This window comes from Canis aureus, chromosome 4 (genome assembly GCF_053574225.1).
Source record: "Canis aureus isolate CA01 chromosome 4, VMU_Caureus_v.1.0, whole genome shotgun sequence".
In the NCBI taxonomy this organism is placed as follows: domain Eukaryota; kingdom Metazoa; phylum Chordata; class Mammalia; order Carnivora; family Canidae; genus Canis; species Canis aureus.
Genome location: NC_135614.1, coordinates 29,388,459 through 29,414,591, shown reverse-complemented (window position 1 = coordinate 29,414,591; position 26,133 = coordinate 29,388,459). Strand labels below are relative to the sequence as shown.

At 47.1% G+C, this 26,133-nt stretch overlaps 1 long non-coding RNA gene and 1 pseudogene across 3 annotated transcripts in view; one reads left to right on the top strand and one right to left on the bottom strand.

The window, feature by feature from the left end:
- LOC144312416 (uncharacterized) overlaps positions 1-26,133 on the top strand; it is a 68,657-nt gene that overhangs the window by 33,032 nt on the left and 9,492 nt on the right. Inside the window, exons 3-5 of one of the 3 annotated variants that reach the window (XR_013377878.1) lie at positions 3,887-4,158; positions 4,451-6,348; positions 11,629-11,929. This is a non-coding gene — a long non-coding RNA (uncharacterized LOC144312416). Of the gene's footprint in view, positions 1-3,886; positions 6,349-11,628; positions 11,930-26,133 lie in introns of all 3 variants that reach the window. The other 2 variants (XR_013377879.1, XR_013377877.1) reach the window with 2 other exon arrangements.
- LOC144311836 (cilia- and flagella-associated protein 276 pseudogene) lies at positions 11,975-12,584 on the bottom strand (annotated as a pseudogene).

The following is a 26,133-nucleotide window of genomic DNA, read 5'->3' as shown; positions in this document are numbered from 1 at the left end:
CCTCCCGCTCCCGCCCCGGGCCCTGCCTTGGTCTAGCGCCCGTCGCGCCTTCTGCGAGGGCTGCGCGTCCTCTCGGAACGGGCCGCCCTCCTCCTGGGCCTTCCCCCTGCAGCCCCCGCCCTTGCACGCGGCGCCCTCCTCCTGGGCCTTCCCCCTGCAGCCCCGCCCTTGCACGCGGCGCCCTCCTCCTGGGCCTTCCCCCTGCAGCCCCGCCCTTGCACGCGGCGCCCTCCTCCTGGGCCTTCCCCCTGCAGCCCCGCCCTTGCACGCGGCGCCCTCCTCCTGGGCCTTCCCCCTGCAGCCCCCGCCCTTGCACGCGGCGCCCTCCTCCTGGGCCTTCCCCCTGCAGCCCCCGCCCTTGCACGCGGCGCCCTCCTCCTGGGCCTTCCCCCTGCAGCCCCCGCCCTTGCACGCGGCGCCCTCCTCCTGGGCCTTCCCCCTGCAGCCCCGCCCTTGCACGCGGCGCCCTCCTCCTGGGCCTTCCCCCTGCAGCCCCGCCCTTGCACGCGGCGCCCTCCTCCTGGGCCTTCCCCCTGCAGCCCCCGCCCTTGCACGCGGCGCCCTCCTCCTGGGCCTTCCCCCTGCAGCCCCCGCCCTTGCACGCGGCGCCCTCCTCCTGGGCCTTCCCCCTGCAGCCCCCGCCCTTGCACGCGGCGCCCTCCTCCTGGGCCTTCCCCCTGCAGCCCCCGCCCTTGCACGCGGCGCCCTCCTCCTGGGCCTTCCCCCTGCAGCCCCGCCCTTGCACGCGGCGCCCTCCTCCTGGGCCTTCCCCCTGCAGCCCCCGCCCTTGCACGCGGCGCCCTCCTCCTGGGCCTTCCCCCTGCAGCCCCCGCCCTTGCACGCGGCGCCCTCCTCCTGGGCCTTCCCCCTGCAGCCCCCGCCCTTGCACGTGGCGCCCTCCTCCTGGGCCTTCCCCCTGCAGCCCCAGCCCTTGCACGGGCCCGAAGCCTGCTCTTCCTACAACGCACCCGCAGGGAGCCCGCCGGCCCCCCCGTCCCGCGAGCCCGCCCAGCCTGCTGGCGCCGCGCAGACCTCCGTGCGTGGCTGAGCCCCTCGCCGTCCTGCTCCCAAGGGCCAGGCTCTTGGCATCGAGGCCTCCCGCTGGACCACGCACCACGTCTCACCATCCTTGGCCCTCAGCCCCTCCGGGAGACCGAATTCACTGACGGCAGAGATCAGATGTGACCAGGGGTGTCCCCTTGGTGACCAGCCTGGCACCGGGCTAGGAAGTGTCGGGGTCCTGGGGGATCAGTTAAGATAAGGAGGCGGCCTCTCCCTGGATTGAGGGTCAGGCGCAGCCCCTCAGTGCATCGTGGGAAGTTAGACACGCGCAGGAAGGGAACAGCAGGCCCTTACACGCCGCACCGGTGTGCCAGTTCTCTGTCCTATAAGAAGCCTAAAACACCGCAGTTTGGCTACACGTAGTAGCTCTCTAATCAACAGAAGAAAAAAAAGATTATTGCCAGAATTTATTATTTTGTGTGGGTATCCGTGAGAAACAGTTCCAGCTGGAAAGCTTAGGCGGCCCGAGGGGCAGCTCAGAAGTCAGAGCCCTGGGGTGGGGGGGGTGGGGGGGGTGGGGGGGGTGGGGGCTGCGGGGCTGCGGGGAGCCCGCGGAGCACCTGCCCCCCCCCCCCTCAGCTGAGCTGCAGGAGCTTGTGGCCTAGGTCGGCCTCCTCAGCCTCTGCGGCAATAATGGGGTAAGAAAGCAGCCCTCCCAGGCGGTGTCAAGTGAGGGGCCAGTCCCCACAAAGCTCCTCTTCTGGGAACACCACCATGAAATCAGGTGCTAGGGGGGTCATCCTCTCACCCCCCCCACATGCCCCCCCCACCTCCACAGGGATCTGCCGAGCTCTGGCTGTGGGAGGAGGCCCCCCCCTCCCCGGTCCCCAGCCACCTTTGCTCTCAGAGTCTTTGAATCAGGACCCTGTAACCCACAGACCACCTTAATGCATTTGGCCCCCGTGCCCCGTCTCCGGAGGATTAGCTCCTCTGTCCCCTTTCCTTGGTTGTCATCGCACGTTTGGAAACAAGAAGCTTTCTGAGCTCTGGAGTCCCGCGAGCCCACGGTTTCTGGGGTGCAGCCCTGCCTCTTCCATTGGAGGCACCGAAGCTTCTCCCCGCCACGCTGCCCACATCTCGCCGCTGGTGTAACACTAGATGTGTGCAGGGCGTTTTCGAGCACTTTTTTTTTTTTTTTGATTTCACACGCATTTTATTTCCCATTTGAATACCAAGCATTCTGGCAATGTTTTTCCTTCTTATTTTTTTAATAATAAATTTATTTTTTATTGGTGTTCAATTTGCCAACGTACAGAATAACACCCAGTGCTCATCCCGTTAAGTGCCCCCCTCAGTGCCCGCCACCCAGTCACCCCCACCCCCCACCGTCCTCCCCTTCCACCACCCCTAGTTCAGTTCCCAAAATTAGGAGTCTTCCATGTTCTGTCTCCCTTTCTGATATTTCCCACTCATTTTTCTCCTTTCCCCTTTATTCCCTTTCACTATTATTTATATTCCGTTTTCGGGCACTTTTGCTGCTAGTGTGTCCTGGTTGCTCTAGTTCCAGAGCCATACATGTCCTCTGCTCTCCCTCCCTTGCCTCATCCACCTGTTTCTGGTGGTGCGGTGGGCAGGGGACTGGGTTATAGGGCAGAGAAGGGCCTGGGTTCTGGATCCCGACTGTCCCCTACCGATTGTGTGAACTTAGGCAAACCTTTTACCTCTTGGGGTTCAGGGTCTTTCGCTATAAGAGATGGTTGGACTGAGGTGACCAGTAAAGACCCTTCCAGCTCAGGATTGTTCGAGGCTTCACCTCTCTCCCTGCTCCTGATTTAGAGCTGACCATTCATAAACCCCTTTAAGGGAGTGGCGGGGGACCCCCCCATCTGCGTCAGTCGACGGGGAGGCTCAAAGAGGGCACCAGGCTGTGTACTGCCCAGAGATATCGTGCCAGGTTGTTCAGCCTGTGTGTCCTGCCTCCCAATGTGGTTACACTGATGCAGAAGATCCAAGTGCTCCTAATGGGATCGGTAATGATGACTCTTTGGGTGTCTTTTTTTTTTTTAAAGATTTTATTTATTCATGAGAGACACACACAGAGAGAGAAACAGAGACACAGGCAGAGGGAGAAGCAGGCTCCACGCAGGGAGCCCAATGTGGGACTCGATCACCAGGACTCCAGCATCACACCCTGAGCAGGATGGCAGATGCTTAACCACTGAGTCACCCAGGCATCCCAACTCTTTGGGTGTCTAATTGGAGATCTGGACATCTTGTCCAGTTGCAAGCTAACCAGCCTTTCATTGAGACTGCTGGTAGCTGCCAAGGGGCTGAGGCTGGCCTCTTGCTTCTCTTGCACCCCTGTGATATCCAGCAGAGGGCTGGGGGGCACTATACATGCTCACTAAATAATTTTGAATAATGACACTAAGTCAATAGTAGGATGTGGCTGCTGAGAAACTTAATGTCCTCTCAGGTTGCATTAATAGAAGCATGCTAACTGGAATAAAGGAGGTGATGTTGATAACATGTTGCATGCTGCAGAGGCTTTTTCAGTAGAACTGTTTCATTTTGATTCCCCAGGAAAGCTGCATGAGAGTCGGAACCTTGTTTGCCTTTTTTTTTCTTTCTTTTTTTTGCTGCTATATTGCCAGTAAAAGCACTGGGCTGATCAGGTACCAGGCTTGCAAAAACCATGTTGCCTGCCCAACAGAGCTTGTTGTCCTTCAAGATTATAAGGAGGGTTGTTGTTCGCACACCTTGTGGAGAGCAGCAGAAGTAACCAGGGGTTATTTCACTGGACCCAGGGAAGCCTGGGAACCTTCTGTGTTTAATAGTTCCCATCTGTTTTCTCCTGCCTCACTAACACCCATTCCCCCTGTAGTCCTAGCATTCTGGTTTCGTCTGGGAAATCCTAATGAGTGCAGCCCTGTGGAATTTGCTGAGTCCATTGACTACTGCCTCGGTGCGACCGTTTCTCAAGGTTCCCCAGGATCCCCAGCTACAGAGGTTTGCTCTCAAAGTGTGGTCCCCACACCCAGCAACACCAGCGTTGCCTGCAAAAGCCCAGACTCCCAACTCAGAATCAGAAACTCTGGGCACGGGACCCAACAATCTGCATTTTAGGAAACGCTCCAGGTGATTCTGATGCCAAAGGTGGGTCCCAGCACCATCTGAGAGTCTGACTGTCGATTCCCCCAAAACTTTGAAAAGAACCAGCACCTAATTGTCTGCTGGGGGCAGGGAGGTGATTAAGAAGGCTGAAGGGGTGGCCCTCAAGAGACTGCCCAGGGTTTCCTGCTCCGAAGATCCCTGGAGTCTGTCCTATCATGGGCCCAAGTCTTTAGCTTTTCTTCAATTTTATGGGCTTCCCAACTTCCTCAAACTCGTAAAAATTTAAAACCTTTTTTCCCCTTTAGTTCGCTAGAGTCAATTTCTTGTTTCTTAGAACCAAAGGGCCCAGCTGACCCCGGATAGGAAGGATTTGGACAGATGACCTGTAAGGTCTCTTCCAGCCGGCACACTTTGAACGAGGGTCCATGCATGACTGACTGATGGGCTGACACCAGATCTCCCTGAGTTTGAGCTCTGAGAGACAGCAAAATTAGAGCTTGGGAGAAAAAGGAAGGTGAGGAATGTGACCAGATTCCGATCCCGGAATGACTTGGAGTTCTGGCCGGAGCAGGATTAGAACAAGAGCCAGGAAACGGGTCCCCAGGGAGAGCTTCTTGGTTGATTGGCTGAGTGACCTCAGGGAAGTCATGTCACCTCCCTAGACCCCATTTTTTTTCTCTCTAACAGAAGGATTCTTTTGTGCTCTTAGCTCATCTCCCCCCCCCCCCCCATCGTGTAGCTAAATTAAAGTGCACACGTGACTAACAGCAGCCTTGGGGCGGCCGGCATGGGGTGCGGCCTGTGGGGTTGTGTGCAATTAGATGGAGAAGGGCTTAATCTTGGCTCCTGGGGCCAGATGCTTCTGCGCAGACCCCGCTGACTCACCAGCAGCTCTGAGGCTTACCAGGCTTCCTGAGGGAATGCCATCTGCCTTTCCAGAAGCGCCCTGCTAGGGTGGTGCACTGGGGGTGGGCAGGGGGCGGGCTGGACAAGCATCCTGGGAGCGTCTGCAGGGGCTCTGAAGGACGGGGACTTCATCCTAGTTGGATGCACGTTGATTGGAAGTGAACCCTTTCCAAGGGGCACACGTGAGTGTCTACACGAGGAATTCCGGGGGCCGGGACACTCACGTGCATTTGGGAGAGGAAATGTTCAAAAGTGCCAGTTCACGTGGTTCCCTCGGCGGTTTTGGGGCAGCCCGGGGGAGAGAACCAAGCTCAGAAGCCACCCGGTGCTGCGGCGCTGGCAGGCTGGCCTCGTGCCCCTGCTGCTCTTTCTGCCCCTCTCGGCGTCTCTTTGCCACTGTACGTGGGCCTGGCCCTCTTGCCTTTTGGTTTCAGCTTCTCGTTTCTGCATGTTGCCTTCCAGGCAAGAGCCCATTTGGGTTACAAGTGACTGATACCAACTTGGCACAACTTGGGGACCCGGGGCGGGGGCACTTTCTTGGCTTGTGGAATAAAATCCTGACTTTGAACAAGCAGATCTTTGAAAGGGAAGAGTCCTGTCAGGTTGCAGAAATGACTGGAATCTGCTGGCAGAGTCACCCCTTCGATTGTCCCTGTGTGATGGTCTCAAGGCCTCTCACCACAGATCAGCTCCCGCCGCACGTGGGGAGTGGGGCCGCCGACGGCTGGGCGTATGCAGTGCACAGTTCCAGCTACTGGAGGGGAGGGGGCGGCCTTCACTTTCCGGGTTCCACGTTGAATTGAAGAGAACGCTCCAGGGATTAAGAATCCCAGCTCATGACGGTGACTGTCCTGCTCTGCCAGTGACTACCTGGGTGGCCTTGCAAAAGCGACTTCACCTGTCTTCTCTCGTCTGAGAATTGGGGCTGAGCCTAGCGCCCACCTTAGAGAGGCAGCTTTTGTCTAGTGGCTGGGAGGAGAGGTGGGGGGCCAGGCCGCCCCGCTACAATCTCGGTTTTGCTACTTAGAAGCAGTGTGACCTTGGGTGTCCTGCCTTCCGCATCTCTAAGATAGGAGACTAATCGCACCCTCTAGCAGGAGTGTTGCGAGCAGAAAATGAGCTTGTGCACCAAAGGAGGGCAGAGCAGTGAATGCATCTCCCAAGCAGTTGGCGAGAGCATTTAATCCCTGAGATCTCCACTGCTTTTGATGTCATTTCTACAGGGTCTCTGCACGGGCTGCAGTGTAGACATAATGGAGGGGGAGCCGTGGGCCATTCGCTCCTCTGCTGGTAGCCACTCTGCTCCTTTCTCTTCCGCTTAAGAATGTGATTAAGAACCAAGAGGGATGTTCTTGGAGGAATAAACTCGAATCTGTCTTAATTTGTGTTTTTTAAAAAGTGATCATTCTCCAGCCTTGGTTCCCTATTATTAGTGGATCGCTTTTAAGAATAGATTCTATTCTGAGCACCGCGTCGAGTGCCCCGCAACCGGCATTTCATGTAATTGTTGCAAAACACAGCAAGACAAGTGTTTGTAGCCCTCGCCTGCAGATTCGGGAAACGTGCCTCTGAGAAGAATGGTGGTTCCTGAGGGGGGTCCCGCACCTGGCTTAGGGAGGCCCCATATTGAAGTCCTGCTGGCCTGCCCCGAAGCCCATGTGATGCCAGTCTCCAATGCATCCTCTGCTGGAGGCTCTGGTGGCCCCTGGAGGCCCCTAGAGGCCCTGGAGGCCCCTGGGGGCCCCTGGAGGCCTTGGCAGCCTTGGCCAGCCTTCCCATCTGCTTCTCTCATCCTCCTCCTGAGTCAGGCCACCCGACTGCCAGTACGTCTCCCCTCTGCGCACTGGTGTTTGGGCCTCTTCCCCTCTGTGCTGCTCTGGCCTGCCGGGGTCCCCCAGGCTGCATGATAAATAAGCTCTGGCGGTGGCCCCTGTGCTTCAACCTCCCTTCCAGAGGACAGGTGTGCTCCCCACCCGGAGGCCCGGGGGGCTACCAGGGAGCGAAGGTGGCGGAGGCGCAGGCCTCCCAGAGCCCGGCCAGCCTGGCGGGGGTGTCGGGCCAGAGCCTCCCAAGGCCTGAGTGCCACCTTCATCCTGCAGAGGCACCAGGAGCCCGGGGCTGGGGACGCATGGGGGCGGGGAGGGCCCGGGACCCAATGCAGCATGAGGCCAGGACCGCTCCGCTTGGTGAATGTGAACATTCAGGGCGGGTCCGCATTTCTTCGTCTCTGTACAGGCCCGGGCCTTCAGACAATGCGAGAGGCCCCCCCATCCCCCTGCCCCCCAGCCCTAGGCCTCCAGCGGCCTTGGACCCACTGCTTGGGGACTGCAGCTTCTCCCCTCCCCTGTAAGCTGGCAGGGATGAACCAAGTGGCCCCAAGTTCCCCTCTAGCTGTAACTACTTAAAAACTCAAAATGTAGAGCCCTCCTCAGAGATGTGGGGCACCTGACAGCCACCTGGTTTAGGCTACTGTTCATTCATTTGGGGTTGACCAGGTGCAGCCGCAGGCCAGGCCTCCCTGGCAGGCTGCCAAAGGCAAGGCCAAGGCCCCCTCCTCCCTACCCCCTCTGCCACTCCCCACCTCCAGACAAGAGTCCCGGGCCTCAGGGGGATGCCAGGTTCAGTGCAGGGAAACAATTGAGAAGGCCGTTGCCCGCTATGAGAAGTGCCCCAATGGGGAAGTGGATGTGAAGGTCACGGAGAGCTCCCTGGAGGAAGGGGCCCCTGAGCGGGGGCCTGAAGGTGAGGGGAGCTAGCTGGGCTCCAGAAGTGAGGGGTGGAATTGGACACTGGGCCTCAGAAACTTGTGTCTCAGGAGCAGGGCCTGGCTCCATCCCGTCCCTCCTTGGTCATTCGCACCTCAGGGACCCCTGCTGGGGGAGGCAGCAAGTCCACCTCTTATCTGTCCACGTGAACTACAGCGTCCTGCACAGAGGATTACAAATCTGTTGAGAGCTACCAGCCTTCTCCACAGGAAGAATATATGCATACGAGTGTGTTCCCTTTACGCCCACAACTGCAGGGTGTGGAGAGGAGCCCCTGGATTAGAGGCAGAGAACAAGATCGACCTCAGGCTCATAAATCAGTGGTACCTCATCAGTCTCACTCCCAATTGCCTTGATCACTGTCCTCTGGGATCCCTGTATTCTGGAAATACCTCCTTGGTTCCTCCAGGAGTCTTTCTATTAACAAGCAGGATCCCCATCCAAATCCCTGTTGCTGGGGGCTCAGTTGTGAGGGCCATCCACTCTGAGATCCCAGGCCCGATGGGCACGGAGGAGGGTGACTTGGGGAGACCATGCCCTCTTTGATGTGAGCCCCAAAGCCTGGTTGCATCTGTGGAATGACACCGATAGTGTCCTTCAGAGTCCTCAGGATCCCTTCTGCCTGGTGATGTGGCCCAGTGGAGAGCGCACTGAGCTTAGCGTGGGGACAGCCGGGTGTGCGTCCCATCCCTGTCTGCCATTTTTCTCCCATGTGATCCTGAGCAAGTCCTTTTGCACTGCTGGCTCCGGCTCTCTATTTCCTCATCTTCTATAGCTCTTGGCCACAGTGAGAGGATCAAATGAGATGCGAGTTCAAGCACTTTTAAACCGTATAGGGATCGTGTCTGCTGGGGTGCTTTCAGTGCACAAGTGAGAGAAAGCAAAACCCCAGAAGCTTAAGTAATAAAGGAGACGTATTGATTCCCATTACTGAGAAACCCAAAGCCTGGGCGGACACTGGCACTGGGGTTTCCTGTGCTTCTCTTAGCTCTGTACCCCTCCCGGGGCCGCTTGGTCCTGCAGCCTGGCCAAGGCGGCTGCAGGATGCACGTGGTCTCGCCCCACAACAGTAAAAGAGAGATCCTTGAGAAGGAGGGGGACGTTACCCCAAATCATCCGCCAAGCCTGCTGCTGCACCTCACAGGTCTGAAATGGGCCATATATGCTTATGGTCTCTGAGGGGCCCTCCAGTAAATGATAACTGCTTGTCTCTATCTGGGTCATAAAAAGCAAAATCTTACTTTTCGTACTGATACTGCTGGAGGCTTATTACCTAGGGGACAGCTGGGATAGCCACTCACCCAGTTGGGGTCTCCCCTGTGGGCAACCTGCCAGGTGAGTAAGTCTCCCGGCATGGAGAAGAGGAGGTGACCGCGTGCTCTACGTGGGCAGCTCACTTCCACAGGAAGAAGAGCTGAGCTGGGCTGAGCTTGCCCAGTTTATTCTTCCCTGGTTTTCATTTGGAGAGATTACGTTGCCTCTCCCGGGGACAGTGGGTAAAGGGGTAGAGAGAAGTCAGAAACTACATGAATGGATTTTCTAAGGGAAGAGAATATTAGGAGAGAGAAAGATACATTTCCTCTTTCCTTCGCCCCTCAAATCTCCATTCCAGAACCATCCATGTGGCCAGAAGAGTATCATGCACTAATTAGCTTAGTCCTGATTTAACTGAACTAATCAGGATGGCAGGGGGGCGGAGTGCTGGAATGACACCAATTGGATTGGAACAACATGGGGCCAGTGTGAAGCTGTAGCCCAGGTGACGTCCCCCCACCCCTCCGTTCCAGGGGTACTAGACGATGGGAGTTTGGTACAAGAGCTATTGAGAGGATAACCTCCACTTCAGTAACATAAAATAGTAACTTAATAACTATGATTAGTTTAGTGTTTATTACAGCCAAACACAATGATAAGCTGGTTTAATCTAAAAAATCAAATAAGCTGAGATTTCCACTTCTGGCCGTGATGGAGTAATTGTATCAGGGTAACCCTCCATCCATAAATGACTACAAAACTGGAAAAAAAATGAAATAAGGGTTTTCAGCCATTGGACAGTAGCCAGTGGAACCCTGCGATTGCCCTGGCTTTCTGCCTGGAGGCACTTACCAGAAGCCAGCACAGGGAGGAAGGTCCAAGGGAGCTCCGCAGTCTCACTGAGCCGGCCAAGCTAAGTCTTGAGTGCAGGGGTCTGAGGCATCTGGAATATGTGAGGCAGAGTACATTGGCAGGGAGAGAGCTCTGCAGACCTAGGGCTCCAGAAATCTGGAAGGATCCCCGCACCATGATGAAAACGTCCTGGAGTTAGATGGTGGTGATGGTTGCCCTGTCTTGTGACTATATTAGAAACCAACGTATCGTACACTTTACAAGGGTGGATTTTAAGGTATGTGAATTACATCTCAATAAAAAACAAGTGAAGAGCAAAGAGGATCCCCTTAAGTCTTTGGCTGAGTACTAAGCTGGTCATGGGTAGGGTGAGACCCCAGGAGAACAAAGGGCAATACTGGCCAATGAACCACAAGCAGGGAGCTGAATAATGACCAGAGCACACACAAGGTTGGAAGACTTTTTTTTTTTTTTTTTAAGATTTTATTTATTTATTCATGAGAGACACGGAGAGGGTTGGAAGACTTTTGAGTCCTGACCAACCAGAATAGAGAAACCTCCATGAACCCTGGGAGCTCTCAGTAGTGACTTCACAAAGATCTTACCTTAGACGAGGGGTTAAACTATTCCCAAAGCAAAGGCTGTCCTAGATGTACTTTGACAATGTTTTTAATTTTTTTTGACAATGATTTTAAAACATTGTTTTGAAAGTAACAAGCAGATCCTCAAGTAACTCTCAGAACAAAATGATATTTTTAAAGACAACAAATTCCAGTACTCAAAAACATATTCATAATGTCCAGCATCTAATAAAACTTTTTTTTTTAATGAAAAGGAAAAAAAATACAGTCGATAGACCTAGAAATAGCCGTGATGGTAAAATTAGCAGGCACAGACTTGCCAATAGCTTTTATTTGAAGAAATAACAACTGAAAGTTTTGCAAGTCAGATGAGAAATATATACAGATGTGAGAATTTCAACAAACGGAAAGCAGAACAAACACAGAGAAAACCGTACAAGGCACTTCCGAGAATGGCTGAAAACTAATGATAAGGAGAAAAAAAAAAAATCTTAAAAGCAGCCAGAGGAAAAGAATGACATACAGTGGAATGAAAATCAGGATGAGGGCTCCCTGCATGGGGCCTGTTTCTCCCTCTGCCTGTGTCTCTGCCTCTCTCTCTCTATCTTGAATAAATAAATAAAATCTTAAAAAAAAAAAAAAAAGAAAAAGAAAATCAGGATGACCATGGCTTCTCATCAGCAACAATGCAAGCCAGAGAAAATGGAACCATCTAAGCAACCCTCCTGTAGACAAGGAAATTGGCTCCCAGAGATGAAGATACATGCCTAAGTCATTCTGTACAGTAGAGTTTAAACTCTGGTCTTTTGACTCTAAAGTCTGATTTTTTTTTCTTTTCCCCAGTTTGTCCCTTCTTAACTTATGACAATATCAATAAAGTTTTTGTAAGAATTACCATGTTGACTATAAAAATTAATGTATGAACGTGCTAAGAAGTAAGTAAAAATAACCTGAAATCCACCCCCCCCCAGGGGTAAATCATTCATAACTGGTAACAAGGCACAGATACACATGTGTCTGTATGCGATGTAATGGGCACGGATCATACTCCATGTGACTAAGACAGCTAATTGCCTGCCAAATCTATATTCTCATCTTCTCCCCTGGTCACAGGGCTTTGGGTATTATGCCCAGTTGGAAAATTCTCTTTCCAGGTTCCCTAATAGGAGCGGTCCGGTGGGGGGGCTCCTGGCAAAGCTGCGGTGGCCCCTCCCCAGGATTTCCAGGCCACAGGACTGATGGCTGAAGCTCCAGGAGTCAGACTCTGGCCTGGAAGGTAGAAGCTGCCTTCCGAGGACGGCGGAACACAAGCACCGAAGGATCCAGAGCCTCTGATGGATTTCAAGGAACTGCCATCCCAGCCTGGATTGTCTGTCTCTAGCTTCTCTTATGTAAGAGAATAAACCACGAGTCTGTTTAAGCCATCGGCTTGAAGAGCCATGTGCCCCTGTGAAGGTATTTGTTTTGTTTTGTTTTTTGTTTGTTTTTTCCAGCACAAATCTATTTAATTGAGGCAGGCAGCAGCATGTTCCACTCTGATTAATTAGTCCAGGGACCTGTCAACACAAAGTACAGAAGAAGCCACCATCATTCTTTCGGGAGTAGCCTCCATTGGTGGCTGCAGTGTGAGGGGACACTATGATCCCTGGATGCTGTGGATAGACTCCTTAGGGTTGATCCAGTGTCTGATGTTAGCTCGGGAAGTAATGGAAGGTGGCGGAGGAGGGGGTAAAAGTTCTCCAGGGAATTAGGTCTTGATGATACGGTGGATATCCTGAGTGGTCTCCTGGTGTAAAAGTATCTCACTTTTGTTCTTGAATGTCCCTGTGTGGTGGTTGTACAAGGCTGCTAAGCGGAAATCCAGGTCATCCTTCGGTATCTCAGGATCAAAAAAATAAATATCTTGCCTCATGGAGGTGATTGTGGGAGTCGAGCTGAGCTGACTCCAGGGTTCCTGTTGCTGAGCAAGGTGAGTTGGGTTCTTATATGGCAGTTTCTTGGAAGCCCGGAGTTTCTCCAGGTAGGAATCATAGTTTTCCAACGTAGGGTGCTGGAAAGGGTCTCGGGTGAAAGGCATGGTAAAGTGCAGAGTGAGATGCTGGTGTGAGGGATGGGAAGCCCACCACCTTTGGAGGTTTTTAAGTTGACATCAAATTTTTTTTTTGTAAGTTTAAGTAGTTGCAAAGAATGTAATTCTGATTTATGAAACCGTTAACATTCTAAAGCTGTCACATCACTTTAAAATGTATTTAAGGAAATAAACACTTCACAGTAATCTAATACCATCATTTAAAAAAAATACATGAACAAATGCGGTACAGATATACAACAGAATATTACACAGCTGTAAAACAAGATGAGATTGTGCCATTTGAGACAACACGGATGGACCTAGAGGTATTATGCTAAGTGAGATAAGTCAGATTGAGAAAGAAATACCATATGATTCCATTCCTAAGTGGAATCTAAAACAAACAAATGAATAAACAAAGAGCAGAATCAGACCCATGAATACAGAGAACAAATTGATGGTTGCCAGAGGAGAGAGGGGTAAAGAGTGGAACAAAATGGGTGAAGGGGAGGGACACCCTTCCAGCTACGGAATGAATAAATCACGAGTAAAAGGCACAGCATGAGGAATACAGTCAATGACGTAATAGCAACATAATGGGACGCATGGTAGTCACACTTACAGTGAACATAACATACAAAATTGTTAAATTCCTTTTTTTTTTTTAAAAAAAGATTTTATTTATTTATTCATGAGAGAGAGAGAGGCAGAGACACAGGAAGAGGGAGAAGCAGGCTCCATGCAGGGAGCCTGATGTGCTACTCCATCCTGGGACCCCAGGATCACACCCTGGGCTGAAGGCAGGCCTTAAACCGCTGAGCCACCCAGGGATCCCCCAAACTTGTTAAATTCCTAATGTAACATTGGACGTCAACAATACTCAAATAAAAAAACACATGAATAAAATCTTTAGCAGTCAAATGTTAGATCATTTTTTTTCTTGAACTCTTATTTCCATTCTATTATCTTATAGAATTTCATCCTAACTTTTTTGTCTTTTTAAAGATTTTATCTATTTGTGAGAGACACAGAGAGAGGCAGAGACATAGGCAGATGGAGAAGCAGGGTCCCCGCAGGGAGCCTGATAGGGGACTTGATCCCTGCCACCCAGGCGTCCCCTAATGTGTTTTTTATGGTTAAAAGTCTTTCAGATTATTTTACCTTGTGTCTCTGCAATTAGATTATACATACACACACACATATACACATTTAGATCTTGTGACCACATATCTTTACAGACTGAAAATTTTGACCGGGATTGAGGTAGGTACATTGCAATCTTAATGAATATACAATTGAGCAAAACAATATAAAGTAAAACATTTTAAATAATAAACATATAACTAAAAAATTGGAAATCCACTTCTCAATAATGTGAATTGAGCATTTAAAAAATAATTGGTTCATTTATCTATGGCTGAGTGTGATTGTCAGATTGAGACGGCGTTCAGCTAATTTCTCTTGCTGTTGATGGTTTTTGTAGAGGTAAGCACTAGGAAATCTCATTCACATAAGCAGGTAGATAGAAATGGAATACGTTGTATTGTATAGCATTGTCATATAATTCTTTGAACTATTTTTGAGTTACATGTTAAAAATCACAATGATATATCATCAAAAAACATTTATAACCTTCTATCAGCTAATCCTCTAAGCTAAATCCTTCTTTAGTTTTCTTGAAGCCAAAGAATTAGAAACCATTGATTTGCAACTCGGTCATTAGAGTAATTCACATTCTCAGTTTCTGGGAAGTATATCACAAAGCCTATGTACCAAGACCTATCAAATGACTATTAATTACCCTCTCATTCCTTCACAGAGCGACATTTGTTTAAACTGACATTCACAAAAGGAGTTGGGAAAAATCCAAACATAAATTTCAATTTGCCCTTATCAACATAATATTTTTGATGAAATGCTTTTGTCTCAGCGCAAGCCTTAAACATTTTCACCCAAACCTTGGAAAATGTCCACCAAACATCCGAGGTGGCAAAGCTAGTTCTCGTTGCCAAATCAATTAGCCCAGTCAAGTTTATTTATTTTGAAATATGACAAACATTCAGAAAAGTCTACAAAGCAAAACTTTATGGGTCAGTAAATAATAAAAAAGCAAACCCATGTAATTATTACCCTTTGCCGGCGTCTCCAAAGCCTCACCTCATGCCCTTTCCCACTGACACCTCCCTCCTGTTCTCTTAGAGGGTACTGGGATCCCTGACTAGCTCAGTCAGTAGAGCATGTGACTCTTGATCTTGGGATCATGAGTTTGAGCCCCATATTAGGGCATAGAGATTACTTAAAAAAAGCAACAACCATCTATGCCTTTCTTCTAGAGGATACCACTATCTTGACTTTTATAGTATCTATGCTCTTCTTTATAATTTTGCCATATATGTACTCATTCCTAAATGATACAGTTTTGCCTACTTTTGAATTTTTATAAGTAGAATCTTACTGTGTGTGTTTTTTTTGAAATGTGTATCTTTAACATTGAGAAATTCATGCATATACTTCCATGTATGCTACAATTTCATTTTGGTATGGTTGACCATTGTACGAAATACTTGCCCATTCTGTTATTAATGGGCATTTGAGTAATTTCCAGTTTGGGACTGTAAGAATCACATTGCAATGGATATGCATTTTTTTCCCAACAAGAGTCAAATTTCAAATTGCTGAGTTCTAGTGTATATCTATCTTCAGTTACAGTACATAGTGCCACCCTCTTTTCCAAAGTGGTCATAGCAAAATGGTGCTTTTACTCTCAATATGAGAGTTCCCATTGCTTCACGGCCTCACCCACACTTGGATCCATCAGTTCAAACAGTACCCATTGGTACGTTTTTGTAACTCCTATACATTTGTCAGCCTTTGTACTTTTGTACTTCTTGCATTCTGGTGGGCATATAGTGATATCTCACTGTGATTTTAATTTGCATTTGTCCTATAATGCATGGGGCTGAGTTCCTCCAGTGAATTGTTTGTTCAAGACTCTTGCCATTTTTCTCTTGAACTGTTTGTTTCTTGCTGTTTTGTAGGAGTTCTTTTGATATTTTGGATGTGATCCCATCATCAGTTATATGTGTTGCAAAAATCTTCTCCCACTCTGTGATTTGTCTTTCAATCTTTAAATGGCTGCTTTGGATGAACATGAAGTTCTTAATTTAATGGGGTCCAAATAACAATCTTTTCCTTATTAGTTAGTTTTTTTGTGTGTTTTGATTAGGAAGCTTTTTTCTACACTGTAGCCATGAAAATAGTTTCCCATATTATCTTCTAGAAGCTTTATTGTTTTCTTTTACATTCAGGTTTACAAATAATGAAATTAATTTTTATGTAAAGTGTGAAGTAGATGTTTCATTTTTCTCTCTCCATATGGATACCCAATATCTAGTGTTATTTATTAAAATACAGTCTCTTTTTCACTCTGTTGGAGAGCCACATTTGTTAAATTGTGTGTGTGCTCATGCATTGCAAGATTTCTGGGCCTTCTGTTCTATTCTTTGAGTCTATTTGTCCAACTCTGTGTCAAAACACTGTTTTAATTACTGTGTTTTATAACAAATCTTGATATGAAATTAAGCAAGTTCCCCCAACTTCTTGAACATCTTGGCTATTGTGTTAGTTTGGGTCCTCCAAGAGACAGACCCCAAAATGGCACGAAAAACTAATAAATAAATTTCATTAAGGGAAATGCTTATATGCAAAAAAAATAGGGAGGGATCTTGCTAAGGCAAGGAGAGCTGTCAGACTGACCCACAAGTCTGCTTCCAAGTAAAGAGGAGAAGAGAAAATTGGGTGGAATTGTTAAAAGCAACTGTGTAGTCAAAGAAAGTATCAACACTATTGGAAAGTCCTAGAACCAAAGCTGGCCATCAGAAGGGTCCCTGTCTCCCAAGAACAGGTCTGCTGTAGTATCCCTAAATGCACAGTCGCTGAGGTTCTTGGTTGGTTATTTTCTCTACAGTTGAAGGTCCACAGGACACACATGTGGCTGCCATGGTCCACCCTTGTGGTAGGGAGATTCATTTCTCCACACAGCTTTGGAAGAGTTCCTCATTAGGATGTGATCAAGATTAAATTAAATACACAGATCAGTTGGGGAAGCATTGTTACCTTTAAAATATAGGTCTCCCAATCCATGAAACTGGTATACAGCTTTATTTTACAGCTTCTTTTTTTTTTTTAAGATCTTATTTATTTATTTGAGATGGAGAGAGAGACAGAGATAGCAAGAAGAGAGCATAAGCAGGGAAGAGAGGGAGAAGCAGACTGCTCACTGAGCAGGGAGTTTGATGCAGGCCTGGATCCCAGGACCCTGGGATCATGACCTGGGCCGAAGGCAGATGCTTAACCGACTGGGCCACCCAGGCACCCCATATTTTATGGCTTCTTTTATTGATCTTCTTACTTATTCATTGCTTTTTGCAAGGTCTTATACTTAGATTAATTTCTAAGTATCATATATATATATTTTGCTATTTATTGCAAGTATATACAAATGCAATCAATTCTTGTCTATTGAACTTTTTTGAAAAACCTAAACTTATTATTGTTAGGTTTTTCCCAAATGAACGACGGAGAAATTTAAAAAAACAGCAGAGCCAGGCAGTAGGTTTGAGAGTGCTTTAATGGGGAGTGCTCCTGGGCAAGGTTCCGTGACTCAGAGGGGCTTGAGTCAGGGAAGCTGCCCCAGGCAAACTGCAGGGGGGTCTATAAAGAGTTTTCGGTGGGAAGATGGGGGCAGGGTGGCATTCCGATTAGGGCAAGGGCTACAGGTCTTTGTAAGCTAAGTTAGGGTAGGAAGGTAAGGTGGTGTTGGTGGGAAGATGGGGGTAAGACGGCATTCCACTTAGGGCAAGGGTTACAGGTCTTTGTGTGTTAAGGTAGGGTGGCAAGGTGGTCTTGGTGGGGAGATGGAGGTAGGGCTGCATTCCAGTTAGGGCAAGGGTTACAGGTCCTTGTGTGCTAAAGTAGGGTAGGGCAGCAAGGTGGCCTTATTGGGAGGCTGTTGGCCTGGGGTCGCTGTTTTGAGGTCCCCAGTCTCACCAGCCCAACAATTATTAATTCTGACATTTTATTTGCATGTTATTTTGGATGCTCTCTGTACACAATCAAATTACCTCTTCCTGATTGTTCTATTTCTTCCTTTTTCATCCTGTGTCTTTTATGTCTTCTTCTTGTCTTATTGCACTGGCTACTTCCTCTACCATGTTGAATAGGAGGAAACATATTTGTTTTGTTCCAAATTTCAAAAAGACAAATTTTCCACATTTCATGAGTAAATTATATTACACTGAATGCTTTTTGTTTATTTCTCCAGATCCATTCTCTATACTTTTCCAGCTGTACCGTACCCCAAGAGGCAACTTGTAGGCATTGAACCAATGGGCTCCACTACCTTTTTGGTTTAGATTAGTTGTGGCCAGTTATAGGCACTGATATGAGATAGGGTAGGGAGGAGAATTGCTTGGAGGTATTTATTCCCCAGACTACCTCACTGCCATGTCATATAGATTAGGTGTGTCCTACCAAAGGCCACAGCTTATGTCATGTAGCCCCCTCCATATAGCCAACTTTCCCCATTTTATAGTAGTTCCTCCTGTCCATTACTAGCTCTAGGATACTACATTACACCTTGTTTGTTTCTTTAAATGCTCCCCCACCTTTCTAAGCAATTATTGTATTAAACTCTTCAGGTCACCGCATCTGAGGGTGCTATCTACCTTCTACTGAGTCTCTAGAATAATTGAAGTCTACTGTACATTTTGTCAGATGACAAAGTTTCCTTCTACTTCTATTTGTCTGAATTTTCTTTAAAAGTATGAATGAATTAATGTTGAGTTTTATCAAATGCTTTTTCTGAATCTATTGAGACAACATGATTTTTATCCTTTATTTCGTTATTGCGCTATATGGCATAGTGTTAAGCCATCTTTGTACTTGGAATAAAACTCAGTGTGGTCATGGCATTTAGAGACCACCTTTTTAGAGACAGTTGAAATTAACTTGCTAATATTTTATTAATGAATTTTGCATTAATAAAATATAAAACTCAAGAACAAGATTTGGCTCATAGTTCTTCCACTTCGTGTTTCTGTCACTTTTGGTATCAAAATTCTGTAGGCTTCATAATATGAGTTGGACTGTGTTTCTTTTTGTAACATCTGGGAAAATTTGGCATTTTTTCTTTGTCAATGTTTAAGTTCCATGTAGAAAGCAAATGGACCAGAAAATTGAGGAAATTAAAATTTGTATGTTTAATAACTTAGTCTCAAACACCTACAAAAAACTGACAAACCCAAAGAAACAATTGACAATCATAATCAGATTTTAACATACTTTTCTCTGTAACTGATAAGGAAATTAGACAAAAGTAAAAAAGATTTAAACACAATCAGCAAAACAGAACCAATGGATATATGGAATACAGCTCCTGATGACTTTAGAACACATGTGGTTTCAAGCTAATGTAGAATATTTATTAAAAAACTTGACCATATCCTGGGCCATAAAGCAAGTACAAAAAAAAAAAAGGACTAAAATAATACAGAGGGTTTTTTTCCCCCTTACAATGTCATGAAGTTAGAAATGAGCTAGAGGAGCACCTGAGTGACTCAGTGGTTGAACTCCTGTCTTTGACTCAGGTCGTGATCCTGAGGCCGTGGGATTGAGTCCCACATCAGGTTCTCTGCAGGGTCCCTGCTTTTCCCTCTGCCTGTGTCTGCCTCTCTCTGTGTGTCTCTCATGAATAAATAAATAAAATCTTTAAAAATAAATGAGCTAGAAAAAATAATTTGCCATAAATTTGGAAATTTAAACCTTGCTTTTGAATAAACATAAACCAAAGGAATAATCACAATGAAAATTGTGAATTATTTGAAACTGAATGATAATGAAAATACTATATATCAAAATATGTAGGTTATAGCTAAAGATATGCTTATGGAGAAATGTATAGCCTCAAATGCATGTGTCTTAATATATTACTCATGTTAGTTATGGTGTAAATTTAAATACTAACAGTTTATATTAATAATAAATGACTAATATATTAATTATTTAATGTAGTTCCTAATATATTTAAATTTAAATTTACCATTTTACCAGGCTCTTTCTATTTTTCCTGCCTAGTCTAATTCCCCCTTTCCTCTTTTCTTGCTCTTTTGGATATATTGAGTATATTATCATTCCTTTCACACTCTCTGTTAGCTTGGAAGTTATACAAATTTAATATTTTTTTGGTGTTCACTTCAGAAATTGGAACCTTCATCTTTGACTTATCAAAAACCTAGAAGTGATTACTAGTTATGCCATCATTCTGGACAGTGGAAGACTGTTAAAACATTGTGATTTCATGGACACTTTTCTTGACTTACATGTCCATTGATGACACATATTTAAATTTCTTAATATTTTAAACTCAACAATACATTATTATTCCTTTTTTAAAAAAAGATTTATTTATTTATTTATCTATTTATATATTAATTAATTAATTAATTAATAGGAGTGGGGGGGCCAGACGGAGAGGGAGAGAACCTTGAGCAGATTCCCCACTGAGCACGTATCCTGGCACAGGGCTTGATTCCATGACTCTGAGATCATAATCTGAGCTGAAATCAAGAGCCAGACACTGGCCTGACTGAGCCACCCAGGCAGGTCTATACATTATTATTATTTACACGGTCTGTGGTCACTTATACTGACTCGTATTTTTATGATTTTCATTGCTTTTTATTCCAACCTGCATCTGCAAACTTCAGTCTGGAATCACTGCTTTTCTGTTGGAAGAACGCCCTTTAGTACTTCCTTTTGCTCACTTCTTGGTGAAACATTTCCCCAGATGGTCTGCAAGTACTCTTATTTTATCTTCGTCTTGAAGGATAACTTTGCTGGGTATAGAAGTCTAGGTTGCAGGTCCTTTCTTTCAGTTTTGAAAGATGTCATTTGACTGACTCCTACTTTCCCTTGTTTCTTTTGAGAAGTCAGTTGTTTGTCTAATTGCTGTTTCTTAGAAGTTAATCTGTTCATTTGCTCATTTGTTTTCACTTAACCTGCTTTTAAGATTTTTCTCTTTGTCCTTTGTTCCCTATAGTTTGACTCTGATGTGGCTGGGTGTTTTCTCCCCCTGCTCCTTAACATAGCTGGCCTGGAGGCTGTAGGGATTCTTAAATCTGTGACATGATGGCTTTCATGTATAGGGCAGTGTTCTCACCCATTATAAGTTTAAATATTTTTTTTGTCCCCTTTCCTCTCCATTCTTCTTGAGACTGGTTACAAATATGTTGGACCTTCTCACTGTTTTGTCTAAGTCTCTAACATTTAAAAAAATATTTTTCCATACATATTTTCCTCTCTATGCTCCTTTCCGGAGATTCTTTTTCTTTTTCTTTTTTCTTTTTTAAAGATTTTATTTATTTATTTATGAGAGAGAGAGAGAGAGAGAGAGAGAGAAAGAGGCAGAGACATAGGCAGAGGGAGAAGCAGGCTCCCACAAGGAGCCTGATGTCGGACTTGGTCCCAGACCCCAGGATCACACCCTGAGTCAAAGGCAGACAGACGTTCAACCACTGAGCTACCCAGGTGTCCCAATGGAGATTTTTTTTTTCTTTTTTAAATTTTTATTTATTTATGATAGTCACACAGAGAGAGAGAGAGAGAGAGAGGCAGAGACACAGGCAGAGGGAGAAGCAGGCTCCATGCACCGGGAGCCTGACGTGGGATTCGATCCCGGGTCTCCAGGATCGCGCCCTGGGCCAAAGGCAGGTGCTAAACCACTGTGCCACCCAGGGATCCCCAAGATTTTTTTTCTAACTAATTTTTCAATTCATTACTTCTCTGCTTAGGAATATCGGCCTATCCATTGAGTAATTCCTCTTTGCTGTGTTTTTCAGTCCTAGGATTCCTAGATTTCTTTTTCAAGTCTGGGATGTTTTTTCCTAGTTCTTTCTTTGCTAGCATTGTTGATATTTTTTTCCTTTTATCTCTTTGAATATACTAAGCATAAATTTTTAAGAAAACTTTTTTTATTATGAGAAATGTGTGTATGTATGAATCTATGTATCAAAACATACATATGAATTGTAATACATATGGGTCACATACATATCAAACAAATGTAATGAATTCCTATGTGTTCATTGCTCTGCTTCACTAAATATCAATATTCTTTCATCCTTTAAAAAATATATTCTTCCCATTCTGCTGTTGCTCCTGACCTTCCCCTCCTCCTTTTCCCCTTCCTCCTTCCCCTCCTTCTTCCTCCTTCCCTTCCCCCTCCTTCATTCTCCTCTCCTTCCTCCCCCTCCTCCTCCTGCTCCTCCTCCTTCTCTTTATTCTTTACTGGAGTAATCAAAGCAAATCCAAGGCATTGGCATATTTTTCTCTAACAGACACAGACTTTAAAAAAAAATCATAAGCACAAAATCATCCTACCTAGCAATACTAATTCCTTTTTTTAAAAAAAAATTTTTTTTAATTCCTTAATGTCATCTACTACCTGTGCAGTTTAAGCTAATTGTGGCTTTCTTTGGTTTTAGCATCATATGTCTGAATTTTTCACTGGGTTGGTCAAGAACTTAATAAAGCAAATATGAAATTTCCCTCAAATTCTGCAGTGTGTGCAAGGGACCCTTGAGGCTCCACTGAGGTGCATTTTCACACACTGGGCTCAACCTCTTTTCTGCCTCTAGGCTGTTCACACAAGCACACTCTTCCATGAAGAGCAGCTGACATTGGACATAGTTATTCTCACTGGGGAAGACAGACACAGCAGAATGAGGGTGGAGGTGGAGAAGGATCCAGGACAAATAGTTTGAAAAAGCACTTTGTCAAATCAGCAAGCCCCTTTGCTAGAGAGGCGTAACTCCCCCAGGAGTTTTCTGCTTGACTTGGTCCCAGAGTGTGGACTGTCATAGATAATATGCAAGCTGATTGTAGATGGGACACAGGGGTGGCAATGACAATAGTGTATCACAGGATGAGACAGTGATTCTCCTCTCAGTTCTCCTCAATACTTGTGACTATATCTCATTTACGGATTATAGGTTTTCAGTACTTCTAAACTTTCTGCATCTCAATTCTAACAAAGAAAACTGGGCTTCAGGCAGGCAGTCTCTGGCTAATGTTTCATAAATTGTTTGGTTTCCTTTGTGCTTATTTTTGTAGTTATGTCCTACTTATGGCAAGGAATATGCCTTAGCAGTAGCTAGCACATATCAAGTTCAAACACTGTTTGCAGTGTTTTGAATGCTTTCTGATTAGTAGCTCTTTTTATCCTCATGACAACCTATGAGAGGGGTTCTAGTACTCCGCTTTCTGTGTATAGAAACTGGGGTTCAGGGAATTTTAGTAAGCTACCTAGAGAGTCACAGTTTGGAAAGGGCCATGCTTGGCTCCAATCCAGAGCCCACATTCTTAGGAGTCACTCCACACTGTCTCTTTTAGGCTAGTGTTTCCTTTAAAGATTATTTAAATCAAAGTGAACTAATTTAAAGATAATTATTATGTAAAGAACTAAAAAGTAGAGGCACTATGTGAATGGGGCAAAAATTGGGACAGGGTCCTTGGAAGATCCAAGTTCAGAAAGCATCAGCTCCATGGTTCTGACCCAAGGGTGGTAAGTCTTCAGCTCTGCTCCAGGCCACAGCCAGGGTCAGTGGGGAGCTGTCCGCTGGAGGAGAGAGCAGACCCCATCTTGTTCCTGTTTAGAAGCTGTTGCAGGACAGCTCATCCTGGGAACAGGCCGTCTTAGATCCTTGTATTCTTTTTATATTTCTTACCATGAAATTGTATTACTGGCTCAAACAGTATGATATGATCTGATGTGAAATGCTGTAACAGTACAAATCAGGGCTTTTCCCAGCAAACCTAGCATGTGGTTAAAAGCTGTCACAAGAGTGAATGTGTTAGTACATGTCAGCATTTAGAACAGGCCCTCGCACTAGATCAGTGGGCTTACAGGGGCGTCGGGAATGGGGATGGTTAAAGACGGATGAGACCGTGCTGAGGATTAGGGAGAGGGGGCCTCTCAAGCAGTCCTGGAAGCAGCAAACCCTTAATGAGCTCCTACCCAAGGCAGCTCAACATCGATCTGCCTGACGTTTGTGTCAGGACTTGCTTTGTTTCAGGCAGTTGCAGAGACCTGCCAGAGCCAGCTGGGGAATGCCAAATGTTCCGCCTTGATGCCCGGAGATGCAGTGTCTCATCTGAGCCCACCAGGTGTCATGAGTGCGGGACTCCACCGAGACGGGGATGGGACACTAATGGGTTTCTGTGTCAACATTAGTCAAACCCCTGCCCTGTGTTGTGAGCTGCACAGAGCTGGCTGATGCATCAAGGAGTATATGTTCCAGAGACGGGCACCATCAGGCACAAGTCAGCTTTTAAGTCTGGAGGAGATGAGGTTCTTCTATAACTTCTGAATCAGTGAGCCTAAGATCAAGAGAACAGGATTAGCCAGGAAACGAGGCCACCTGGTGAGAGCAGGTGCTAGGAGCTGGGCTTTACCTTCTACAGAGCTCTACAGGCTGCAGGGCACCCGCAGAGCTGCCAGGGGCTCAAGAGCAAGGCCATGTATAGAATGGACATGGACATGCCCCTTACTCCTTGTCTAACCCTGCACAAATCATTTGTCCCTCTGAGCCTCGGCTTTCTCATCTGTAAAATGCAGGCTGTGATAGTACCTACCTTGCAGGGCTGTTGTGTGGATCAAGTTAGATAAGGTAGGCACAGTGGCTGGTGCACAGCAAGGGGCCAGTCAGAGGTAGAACCATCTGTTCTGACGTCATCTCGGCTGTGCTGGGAAGGTGGGGTCCTGGAGCCTATCTGACAGGTGAAGCTTGGCTACAGGGATGTGAACGGACTACCTACCCCAGGACACATGGCTGCTAGAATTCAGAGCCCTATTCCAAGCCCCAAGCACCTCTGCCCTAGGTGATGTGTCCCGGGCACAGCATGACGTCCAGCCTAGGGGTCATCTGAATTGGCCACAAGATGGAACAATGAGGTTCAAACCCAGGTTTCAGCCTAGGAACCCTGTATGCTCAGATAGGCCAAGACTGGCTTATTCGATTTATGCTGTGGACAAAAATGCGGCCAAAGTCCTCGGTTGGGGGTAGACAGAGGATTAATAAATTGAATAAGGAGGAAATTTATTTATATATTTGTGGCTCAAGGTGATCAGATGGTTTTTTTTTTTTATTTATGATAGTCACACAGAGAGAAAGAGAGAGAGGCAGAGACACAGGCAGAGGGAGAAGCAGGCTCCATGCACCGGGAGCCCGATGTGGGATTCGATCCCGGGTCTCCAGGATCGCGCCCTGGGCCAAAGGTAGGCGCCAAACCGCTGCGCCACCCAGGGATCCCGATCAGATGGGTTTTAAATGGGATATTTCACGTGGCATGTGCTGTGTGTCTTTTGTAGTGAGAGACCTACAGTCACAGTTCAGCATGAGACTTTAGAATCGCACAGCCCGGGTTCACGTCCTGGCACGACCATCAGGACGCTGGGCTGGTGGCTTTTTGGTAGGCCTCAGCGTCCTCATGTGTAAGGCTCTGATGATAGGGCTATTTCACAAGGTGTCTATCAATTAAGGTGAGATTTGATTGAGGCTGTGCTATTTACGGCACCTAGTGCAGGGCCTGGCGAGCCGGAGGTGCTCCGTGACGGCAGCTATTACCATAATTAAGACACAGGATGTCACTTAAACTTACAAGGCATTATCTTTGCAGCCAACTATCAACAGATTTTTCTCCCCAGTTGTGGACATGAATCATAGCTCAGCCTGGAACCCTGGTGTCTAAGCAACTGGATGCCTATTACCTTTGCAAAGCCAGCCTCTGCAACTCGTGTGTCGCCGTTATCATCACCCCGCCGCCTAGCTGCCCCAGACACAGTGCTTAGCACAGAGGTGCTGCAAAATGGTCTGTGCACTGGACCCGAATATGCCACCCACCAGCCGGTGGGGGTGTGTGGGTTGTTTCTGGGGGATGGCACAATGGCAATGCCCGGGTGTGGGGCTAAGGAAAACGAAGCCATGACACCCGGTTGGACAGACCCCTGGCCCTGACTTCAGCAGTGCTCGTTCTGATTATAGGTGGTGCCCTCGGGGAACTTTCCAGAAATGTAATCATTGATGGGATGCTGGTAACACTCCGCAAGAGTTAACACAGCTGATCCTGGGCAGGTCCTTTAGCCCCTCAGTGACTCAGTTCTCATCTTGAAACTAGGAATAAAAAACACCTGCCCGTCTAGGTTTTCATAACTACCAAGTTAGCTCTCGAGTGTGATGCTCTACAAATGGAAAAACTCTCACACAAATGTGCACACACACAGTTGACTAGTGGGGGCTTTGCCCGTCCTTCCCCCACCCCCGGGTGGGCTGGTGGTACAATGGGAGGGTCCCTCTCTTCCTACATGAATTTGATCCTATAAACCTCCCCTCTTGACCACGGCCTCCGGGAAGAAGGGCCAGGAGCTGCTGGCTGGGCAGCAGGAGACGGACCCTTAGCTCTGGCGGTGATGCTCCTGGGGACTAATCTGGACCTGGGGAGTCAGCTCCAGAGGACACACTTCCAAGCGGGA